This window comes from Anomaloglossus baeobatrachus, unplaced genomic scaffold (assembly GCF_048569485.1).
Source record: "Anomaloglossus baeobatrachus isolate aAnoBae1 unplaced genomic scaffold, aAnoBae1.hap1 Scaffold_81, whole genome shotgun sequence".
NCBI classification, from domain to species: domain Eukaryota; kingdom Metazoa; phylum Chordata; class Amphibia; order Anura; family Aromobatidae; genus Anomaloglossus; species Anomaloglossus baeobatrachus.
Window position 1 is genome coordinate 187578 of NW_027445195.1, and position 11338 is coordinate 198915.

Below are 11338 nucleotides of genomic sequence, written 5' to 3' on the forward strand. Positions count from 1 at the left end.
CACCGCCAAGGCTACAGTTCCCAGGGCCAGAGCCTGCGGGCAAAAGGGGCTCCCTCAGCATCCATCCAAGCTGGGGAGCGGGTTACCGGTGGGAAGCCCGCTAGATTTTGGGGGAATAAAAGGGGTCCAACACCACATCCCCACAGGTGCACACCCACCCATCAAAGAGAGCTATAAGCCAATACCACCTTCACATTGCCAGTGTACCAAGGACATGTTGAGCAACATGAAGGCGGCTGGGGTTATCCGTGACAGTTGTAGCCTTTGGGCAGCTCTGTTGATCCTGTTAAAAAAGAAGGACGGCACCACTCCCCGTATTGAGGAATCGCTAGCTGCATTGAGAACTGCAAATTATTTTTCTACCCTTGATCTCACTAGTCACTATTGGCAAGTGTCCGTTGCTGAGGCAGACCGGGAGAAGACCGCCTTCGCCACCCCTATGGGTCTCTGCGAGTTCAAAAGCATGCCCTTCGAGCTGTGCAATGCGCCAGGAACCTTCCAGAGGCTGATGGAATGCTGCTTGGGACAAGATTTTAGGGTGTATAAAAAGGGAGATTAGATCCCGTGATCCCAACGTATTGTTACACCTCTATAAATCACTTGTAAGGCTACATCTGGAATATGGGAACCAGTTTTGGGCTCCACATTTTAAAAAGGACATTCAGAAGTTAGAGTCAGTTCAAAGGTGGGCAACTAGACTACTACAAGGAATGGAAGGCCTCCCATATGATGACAAGTTGAAAAAGTTATTAAGTGATTATTGGCTGCAATGGGGCTTTCTGGCTGGTGCCAGCCTCTCTTCTTAGCACACAGGAACCACAATCCCTACACCATGCTTCAATGGATTCTCTCATCCCAGCCCAGTAAAACTACATATTTTACACAGTCATAAGCAGCCAAAAGGGATCTATTCTATTCAATTGCAAATGATCTAGATAAGACTGAGAATAAGATACTGCACGGGACATAGCAGAGTTGGTCAAGTTGAGTGGAGATGAGTTTGCTATTTGGCACAGCTTTTTGCATCAATAAAGCAAGTAAAAGGTGTGAAAGATAAAAAAAGGGTGAAAGTGTGAAAAGTGAATTGGCCAAATTGAGGTGCATATAAAGTTTTTGCTTTCTTTCAATTCACTAATGGGGCTCATTTGAATCAGGTGAATTGAGTTCTGCTTTTGGAAACTGGGTTAAGAAGGGGTGCACCGGTCCTGGAGGTACTGCAATACCAGGTCAATGCGTGGAGTGGACAGAGCAAGATTTTTTCCATCTCCTTGTTCTAAAAATCCATTTAATATATGGTCCCCAGAGAGGGGACGTATCAGATATTAAACTGATAAGAACAGATTTAATTTTTTTTTTTTTCTGTTTATCAGTAGGACTTCAAAATAACAAAGGTGATCGCCTCCCGTTGCCTGGGAACCGTCCAGGCACAAGAGGGCTATGTGTCACCAGAAGGCGCACACACTTCCTCAAGGCCGGCAGACGTGCAATCCCAGGCACCTTCCAGTACCGACCAAGGTAGCGTCCTCCGAAACTACACTTGATCTTAGCCAAAAGGCCGAGAAGCTATAACCCGAATTGGTTACGGCCTTGAGTGGCACCCTGGCCTATACCGGACACATCTTAGGGAGAGGGAGACAAACCCACGCCTACAGAAGACATTTTGTCACCCAAGCCAACCCTTGAAAAGGCTGTTTTGCAGAGCAAAAACAAGAAGAATGGTGCTTTTTGCAGCCGCCGCCCACTGCAATGAATCTGAATAACTCCTCCTTTTGGACACAAGCACCTCCCCTCCCCCTTGCAGTCTTTCCAATTCATGATACAAAAAGACGGACGGACAGGACAGGACAGGACAGGCTGCCTGACTTTCCGTCACTGCCACCCTTTGCCATCCTTGCCCGTAGAAAGCCCTTTCATCATCCCCAAACCCTAATCTTTTCCCTTCCCTTCCCAGATGCGTCTCACTCCCTTTCATTAGGAAGTGAGCGCAGCCTTTTCTCCGTTCTGCACATGCGCGACGTTAAACACAAATGCGCAGGCGTGCGTTCCATTACCCTCACTGCATTCCACTCCCATACAGGAAGTGGGCGCAGCTATTACTACGGTCGCACATAAAAGAACCCACGGCCACCACTGCACATAGCTGACTCCACCACAGGACACCCACTTCTACACCAACGCAGGTAAGACAGGATCGGCACCTCTATGCTCCCGTTACAATCAGGCTCAGTCACCATGTGATAACGCTCTCAACTCTTTAGTTGCAGGCTCCCCTTGCTTCACCTCCACTGGCTGTGCTGCCATTTCCTCTCCCACCTGGAAGGTATACTTTATTCCACTATTTTCCTGTTTCTCTCTTCCCCCTTTTCCCATAACCTACTTTTATCTGCATTTGTGGGGTATCTATATGCTATTTACATCATAGTTTTATTCATTAATATGGAAGGGAAGAGTGCCCATGAGAGTGTTGAACTGCGGAGAGCAAGAGATTAAGCTGCTCCGATTTGCCACCATTGATAAGCTGTTCTCAGTAGATACACATGCTATCCAAACAGCAGCATCCACCATTGCTTCAGCCCACCCATTCAGTGACAGCTCACCAAGTCAGCCAGAGGAGTGGTGTAAGGAATTACACGTAGGCACTGACTCCACACCTTCACATCACAAGAAGGGGGTCTACAGGCTAGTGCAAGAATACGAGCAAGTCTTCAGCAAACATCCGCTAGACTTTTGAAGAATAAAAGGGGTCAAACACTACATCCCCACAAGTGCACACCCACCCATCAAAGAGAGATATAAGCCAAAACTACCTGCACATTACCAGTGTACCAAGGACATGTTGAGCAACATGAAGGAGGCTGGGGTTATCCGTGACAGTTGTAGCCTCTGGGCAGCTCCGTTGGTCCTGTTAAAGAAGAAGGACAGCACCACTCCCCTGTATTGAGGAATAGCTAGCTGCATTGACAACTGCAAATTATTTTTCTACCCTTGATCTCACTAGTCACTATTGGCAAGTGTCCGTTGCTGAGGCAGACCGGGAGAAGACCGCCTTTGCCACCCCGATGGGTCTCTGCGAGTTCAAAAGCATGCCCTTCGAGCTGTGCAATTTGCCAGGAACCTTCCAGAGGCTGATGGAATGCTGCTTGGGACACCGAAACTTTGAAACGGTACTGCTATACCTTTATGATGTTATTGTTTATTCTAACGCAAACAAGATTTTAGGGTGTATAAAAAGGGAGATTAGATCCGATGATCCCAACGTATTGTTACCCCTCTATAAATCACTTGTAAGGCCACATCTGGAATATGGGGTAAAGTCCTGAGCAGGTTGATAACCATTGGTTTGAGCATGGTAGGGTGTAGTACGCATCTTCCTGCATCGGTAAAAGCTGCAGAAGTCCTTGAAGATTTCCGCTTCAAAGGCAGTGCCTTGATCTGTGAGGACTCTCTCTGAGTAGCCATGAGGTCTGCATAAGTGTGCTTGGAAGACCTTCGCTGCAGTATGGGCCATTAGATCTTTGACTTGTACCACAACCATAAATCTCGAGTAGTTGTCTACCATCGTAAGTGCATACGTGAGCTCGCCTCGATATTCTGCAACAAAACTCCCTTTTTCGATTTCAGTTTCAGCAAACACTCCTCTTCCTGTAGAAAATATTTATCATTACCTAAGACAGTCATTCTAATGCATGACAATATTAAGGCAATTTAGTTAAAACTTGTTTTAACTCACCTTTAAGGGGATTGATGTATTTCATGGTCAATCCAGGTTTGTCAGTGATGGCACTGACATAATGTATGGCGTCTTTTTCGGGCGTTATCCTTTGCCTTTTCATTGTGAAAATCCAGTTGCCTATATCAAAGCAAATTCTACTACTTGTAAAGTATGCAGAAAATGAAATGTAGAACATATAACATCAACTGCTTAGGAACGCATCATAGGTTAGTACTTAAAAGGATATTGTCATGTTCTAGTCATAATGCAAGCTGGACATTTTTCATGTTACCCTGTAATCGCCGGCCTGTTCTAATGCTCACAAGCCAAGATATAGGCTCAGCTGCTAAGGCTTCCCTCTGCCTTCTGAATGAAAATTGAATATGTCTGGCTCACTGTGTATATAGCAGGTGCTCAGAAAAAATAAGAGTCAATTCAATAGAAATAGCTCTGGTACACTATAGTGATCAATAACGTAAGAAAAGAACTCTTAGAATGCTGAAAATTCTTTATTTGTGCAAAAGGATAATTCATCCAACGTTTCGAGCTTGTTTTTAGGTCTTTATCAAGGATAAAGTTATCTAAGATCATAAAGGGTTACAAAACCATATAAACACGTAATTAGTACATAGTACAACATAACAGTACAATATATTGCTACTTGAGAGTACAATGGGTCAAATGACCATGATGCACATACAAAAAAATTTTCCAAAGCCATAGTGAAAACATTTGTACTGAGGAAAGAAAATTTCCACATGACCTATCTGGAGAAACATTCTGGATCAAACAACCAAAAATAGTCAAGCAGGTAAATACACACCTATATGGATAACAGGATGATATGTGTTCAATTGTATAGCGTCATTGCCATTAAGGTACAAATGGAAAACTTGCAATCCTATATAGTGAAGGAAATGAACACATATCATATCAAAGAACACAGGAACATGGGTGTGAGAAAAACCTCAATGTTTATACTTTGTTCTTTATAATGGTGTGAACATGTATATGTCTCAGTACCTTATGAACTTGAGAATTCTAGTGAGTAGATGATGAAAGCCTATTCCAGAACTGGAATCGGTAAATAATTGTAGGTGGAATCTAAATGAAAAGATGGTACAAGTGTTATCATGACACTTGGGCTATAACACAATGGACCGTGTGACAAAGAAGAAAGGAGAGAAAGAAGAGGAAGAAAATGGAACTACCTGTAACATTACGTGATAGTCACTGGTAAGTATCACTTGACAATTCAGGTGAAAAAGGATTCCTTTATTAAAGGGTTCTCAGTCGCCTCAGGATCATGAAATACTAGGGTAAATGATATGAGAATGGGTAAGAAGCACCACTAAAGGAAATATGAGATGCAGGACATATATCTATAAACCCCTGAACTACATGATAGAAATAAAAAGAAGAAAAAAGAAAAAAAAGAAGAAAGAAGAAGAACACATAGAATGCGGAAAGAGAATGGGTACAACTACCTGAGTTACTGCAGGGAGGCCCCTGGTAGGTATTGTGAGGGTTAGTGGAATTCCTTCACTGAAGGGTTCTCAGTTGCCTCAGGTTCGTGAAAAATGCTATAGACAAATAATGCCCGGAGAAAAGGGGTTCATATACAGCGAATAATGGTAATACAAGGTACATGTGTCCCATGTAATAGTATAAATATATATATATTGTACTAAGCTCTACACCAGAAATAGAAAGTAGTCCCTCTGCCTTCTGTCTAGGTGCCCTGAGTTATGTCCTGTAAACTGTCACAGTGACCTAGACACACATGTGTAGTAGGGGAATATCCCTGCTGAGATGCCAGTGCTAGAGCACTCGTTTGCTGTGGAGTTGAACGCTATGTGAGCAGTTCTTACCTTCAATGAGCAGAAGTCTCTTTTTTCAGATTTCAATATCTCTGTGGGTATCTGGCAGAAATATGGAATACTCTTTACTGCTAAGACCCTGTACACCACTCCCACTAAAGGGGGCTTTACACGCTGCGACATCGCTAATGCGGAGTCGTTGGGGTCACGGAATTTGTGACGCACATCCGGCCGCATTAGCGATGTTGCTGCGTGTGATACCGATGAGCGATTTTGCATCGTTGCAAAAACGTGCAAAATCGCTCATCGGTGACATGGGTCTCCATTCTCGATTATCGTTACTGCAGCAGTAACGATGTAGTTCGTCGCTCCTGCGGTAGCACACATCGCTCCGTGTGACACCGCAGAAACGAGGAACCTCTCCTTACCTGCCTCCCAGCCGCTATGAGGAAGGAAGGAGGTGGGCGGGATGTTCCGGCCACTCATCTCCGCCCCTCCGCTGCTATTGGGCGGTCGCTCAGTGACGTCGCTGTGACGCCGCACGGACCGCCCCCTTAGAAAGGAGGCGGTTCGCCGGACACAGCGACGTCGCCGGGCAGGTAAGTATGTGTGACGGGTCTGGTCGGTGTTGTGCGGCATGGGCAGCGATTTGCCCGTGTCGCGCAACAGATGGGGGCGGGTACCCACACTAGCGATATCGGGACCGATATCGCAGTGTGTAAAGTAGCCTTTAGTCACATGACCAAGACTGTATCTGTGTCCCTACAACACACTTGAGACAAATGTGTGTGTGAGCCTGCATTGTGGGGTATATATAATATATTATAGAGCTGGGAAGGATCATTCTAAGCAGTGAGCTGTTCCAGTATTTGTAGGAAAATACCCAGTAGAAGCATCAAACACAGCACCAATACCTCCCATCAGTATTCCACCACAGTGCCATGTAACCCATGCCCTACACTCCCATCTACACCAATACTATACAGGCACAAACTAGTATATCTGACTAAAATCCCCCAAAATATGAAGAACGGCCTATAGTTGAGTGTGGATATAAAATCTATGTGAGCAGAGCTAGAATAGAAATCACTGATCGCATTGAAGTCATTCTGACCATAAATCACCATGATATCAAGGTGAGGAGTTGTGTGTTACTGCTGGGAGGAAAGGGTTAACAGTGGAATATTAAGGTGCATTTCTGTGTGCAGTGTTACTAGTCAATGTAACAATTCAGTATGAGCTGCTCTTGGTGCCGGGGGAGGGAGATGCTCTCCTGAGCAAGATAGATGGGGAATGAACATGATATCTATATAGTGTAAGGCAGGGGGTCTCAAACCAGGTGATCATGTCTGATCAACTGGTTACATTATGTCTGATTACCTTGTCTAACAGTTTTTTCTCCCCTTTCTTTACCTTCCAGGTTCCCATAGTCACGTGAAATATCCCTGTTGCACTTGATTACGGCTCACTATTCACTATAGGATGTCTTATATCTAACATCACACTCTCACCCATCAGCACTCTATAGGTTTGTATAAGGTATGCGCTTACACATCCGGTCCTCCATAGGTATTTCCACTTATGTAACACTATCCCTATGATCACTCATAACTCATACCCTTGTAGTCAATTACAGCCTCCTCTCTCCCCCCTCCCCTTCTCCCTTTCCATCTATAATTTTGCCAGTACAATATTAGTTTACATTAGGCACACACTCACATATTCCTTTCCTTAGTGATTTATTGTAATTCACATTCACATACAATTCTCTATGCCTGCCCCATTACTACATTCATACCTACTTGACCCTATCCTGATACCCCTTGTCTCACCTTGTTGGTCCCTACACCTGTTATCATGTCCTTTCCTGTGTCTGTCTTGTCACACAACACATTTTAGCATATAACTTGTGCTCCTTATTACCTGTCCTGCCTATTAGAATTATGTCCATTATGTCCATGCATGGCCCAATGAATCAAGTCTGTACTTCATATTCATGGTTTAAGCCTTTGGGTTCCAATGTGCCCAGAGTATATATCCAGAAAGATTCCCTTTCTTTGAGCTTCCTAATTCTATTGCCTCCTCTGCGTATGGCTTGGACATGTTCGATGACTTGGAATCTTAATTGGATCACTGTGTGATTATGCGTCACAAAATGGTGTGGGACTGGTAATAGAATCTGCTTACAATGTATTGTTGACTTGTGTTTAGCTCAAAGAAAGAGAATCTTTCTGGATATGTACTCTGGGCACATTAGAACCCAAGGGCTTAAACCGTGAATATGAAGTAAAGACTTGATTCATTGGGCCGTGCACCATGTCACCAAGTGTCCAATTGCATTGTCCAATGGCTCACAATGGTTATGCGTTTTCATTGGATGGATAATCGAAGCCATGTTTTTTTCCTTTCTGTTGGGTTTGTTGTGTGAGTAGCCTATAGGATTAAGTTGGTTACCGCAGGCAGTGGATTTAACTTCCTGTCTTTGGTCCAGTGGTAGATGGATTGTCTGGTCTATGAGCTGTTATTGGTTTGAATGCAGGTGAATGCCCATGGGCTGCTTATGACTGTGTAAAATAGTATTGATTCATGATGGATTTCAGACTACATGTAGATATCTTCAGTCTTTCTATCCACATCATTTAAATGAACATTATCCATGCAGCTTGAAATTCATCCAATAAGAGAAGCAACCTTGTACAACCAATCTGATAAGGGCACAGTATATCCTAAGGGAAGGTTATGGCTATAAAAGGGGACTTCTTGGAGTCACCAGGTTGTTGATGGATGTTGCATGATCTAGTCTAAGCTCTTAGGAGCTGGCTAGGGGATCAGAACCAGGATGCCTTGTGGACTCGGTCTAGGGACTTTGGCTTCAACTAGAGGATCACTTGGCTACATGGCTTCAATCTAGGGGCTCCAATTCCGATTGGAGATCATAACCGCAATCTAGGGATTTCGACTCCGGCTGCCAGGATTATACCATATCATCATACCAGAGACTACTTAAGGAAGAAACCCAGGTTGGACAATTTTGTCACCTGGCTACAGACTTTGCAGACCTCAGCCAGCTTCCTAAATCTGGCGCTATTCTATTGTCGGTGGGTGCCCGACAAATTACACAGCTATGTAAAATTTTGGTTTATGAAACTTCAAATCCAGTGACTGATTATTATGTTTTCTAATGTCCTGATTTAAAAAAAAAAAAATATTTTTTTTTAACCATCAAATATTGATTTTGTACAATCCATGTGTGAAGTTACATACAAGTGACATGAACAAGAAAAATACTTATTGTAACCAAAAATATTCACAATTTTATATATAAAATACATTTATTTATTGTACAGTCATTCTGCAACTTTATTAGAAATTTATTCTTGCACTTTTTCCTTTTCTCTAGATCCCCCTTTTCTCTTATAGAAGGCCTGTGGATCTTCTCTGTGAAGCATCCGGCAATCATGTTCACGTTTCATTTACTTTGGTATCGTCGTTCCATCTCCTTGATATTCCGATGAAAACCTTCTTGTTCTTCCCACCAGCACCAAGGTTTTCAGACAAGTAGTCCAAATAGGAATGTAAAAAATGTAACTTCAAATTCATTAGACAACCCAAGGCTTTGAAACGTTTCAGCATGTTCTCCACGATGGACTTAAATTTTGATTCTTTGTTGTTACCTAGAAACGTATTTATTGCTTCTTTCAAAGAGTCCCAAGCCCTTTTTTCAACAGTTTTCATTATTGTTTAAAACACGTCATCCTTCATTCATGGGTTTCTGAATATCCGAACCCACAAAAATGCTTTTGTGCTGCCCCTGTGCCAGCAGCCGCCGTTGGTCGGATCCAGACCTTCTAAGAGAGTGGCTCGACCCGGGGGTCTCGCGGACATGTCGAATAAAAGGAGGAATGTAGATGTATGGGCTAGGCCGTATTAAGTTTGTGACGCCACCAACGGTGTGTGGTGAGGTGGGACACCACCGCTGCCGTTATGGGATACCCGGGAGAGATGTAGTGGCAGCTGGATGTTAACCCCTCCGTGTGTAGGGATGATTGCCCCGTGGCCCAGTGTCTTTGTGCAGGGTATGGTGATGGCAAGGGCCGGCGCGCCTGAGCAAGCAGGGGGATGTTTGGTTACTCACAGTAAATGAATCACACGAGTCTTTCGGTAAACCAAAGGTGCTGGTGGCCTGCCGCCCCGGCCGGTTGCATTCAGGTCCCCCACCCAGGCTGGTGGTCGCTGTCCTTTACTCTGCACTTGTTTTTGTGTATGGTGGACTGCCTGGTCTGGAACTCAGGAGTCCGCTCCCGGCTGGATATGGCCGAAGGAGCCGTGCCCGCAGGCGCTGGCCCGTGGGATCTAAGGACCCTGGCGGTGGCCTTATCCCTATCAGTGGGCTGTTGTCTTCTTTGAGGGACTTTAGGTGGGATAGGACCTATAATCCTGCCCTCAATCATTTAATTAGCTAGGCCGCTGGTTTCGGTCCTGGCTTCAGGGTCCTAGGTGACTAGGGTTTCAGGTCGGCTGTGTGTTTCCTAAGTGAGGAAAGGTGTTGTGCGGGGGCCTATCTGTAACTACCTGGTTTTGCCAGGGCATCACACCTTCCTTCAGACTTGATTCTGACAGTCCCTGAAACTTGGTACACAGGTACTTAAACATCTCTCCTTCTTTCAGTAGCGCTTTCACAAACAGCTTCATCAGTCCAAGCTTACAGTGGAGTGGTGGCAAGAGAACTTTAGGTGGGATCAACTAAGCTTTATGCAACAATGTTCTTGAGTCCCGGTTACAAAGATGTTCTTGTTGGCCAATTTTTTTTGCTCCAGTGAAGAGTCCTAACCTGGCTTTCCAATTCACACAAAAAGCATGTGTTCTGCCTTCTTTTACGTAATGCTGTGAATCTCTAGCATACAGCTAAACCCTAGTTCACATTTCAAATAAACAGACTGTGGAGTTCAATAGCCTTGATTTATTAGCTGGTAACGTGAACTTGATTGCAGTATACATGGAATATACAGTGAATATAGGAATATCCAAGATGCAGTTGAAGACAGAATACGGTATATCCAAGATACTGTTTTATACGGGTAAAAACTATAACAAGAAAATGATTACAGTCAGTACAGTGTTAATACAGAGTTAACATAGCATAACAGTACATGAGATGCAGTTCTTACGAGAATGTAGGTGAAAGGTCACTGCATCTGCAATGCATAGAAATCTTATCTAGACAAACAAGACAGGGATGACACTAAAGGTGTAGAAGTACAATGTACAATGCATTTACTACACTCTTCCATCTAGGATTCTATCACTAACACATGTAATTTGCTTTGCTCACCGGATTACACTAGGCAGGGGTGAATGTACAGAGAGGTAAGTCGGCATGTCCTTTCCTGACAAATCCAAAGAGAAAATGGCTGCAGGCTTCTTCTCAGCTCAGGGAGGCATTCCTTACCCAGAATACATTTAGCTTAAAGGGAAACTCAGCAATTCAAAAGAATAACAATGACCTCTAGGGGTTGTAACAGAAATTTCAATGAATGACTATTAGCAGGCTGCCATGAGGCAGAACAGCATGGGTATTTAATATATCCTCCTTGCTGCCCAAGAAGCAATGAGAACATTTTTAGACCACCACATATTGACCACCCATGCTCCTTGTAGTTAAGTTTCTTGAGAATAAAGTCTAAATTCTCACAGCTTTCTTCCAAGTGCATAGCATGTGTGACGCCCTGGACTAGCCAGGCAGTCACAAACACAAAATCACACACACCCCCTCCCCTGGATAGTCTACATCAGTCACACAAAATCC

At 44.0% G+C, this 11338-nt stretch overlaps 1 pseudogene; it reads right to left on the reverse strand.

The window, feature by feature from the left end:
* Window positions 1-1189: 1189 nt before the first annotated feature.
* On the reverse strand, window positions 1190-1396 carry LOC142288276 (U2 spliceosomal RNA; annotated as a pseudogene).
* Window positions 1397-11338: the final 9942 nt, after the last annotated feature.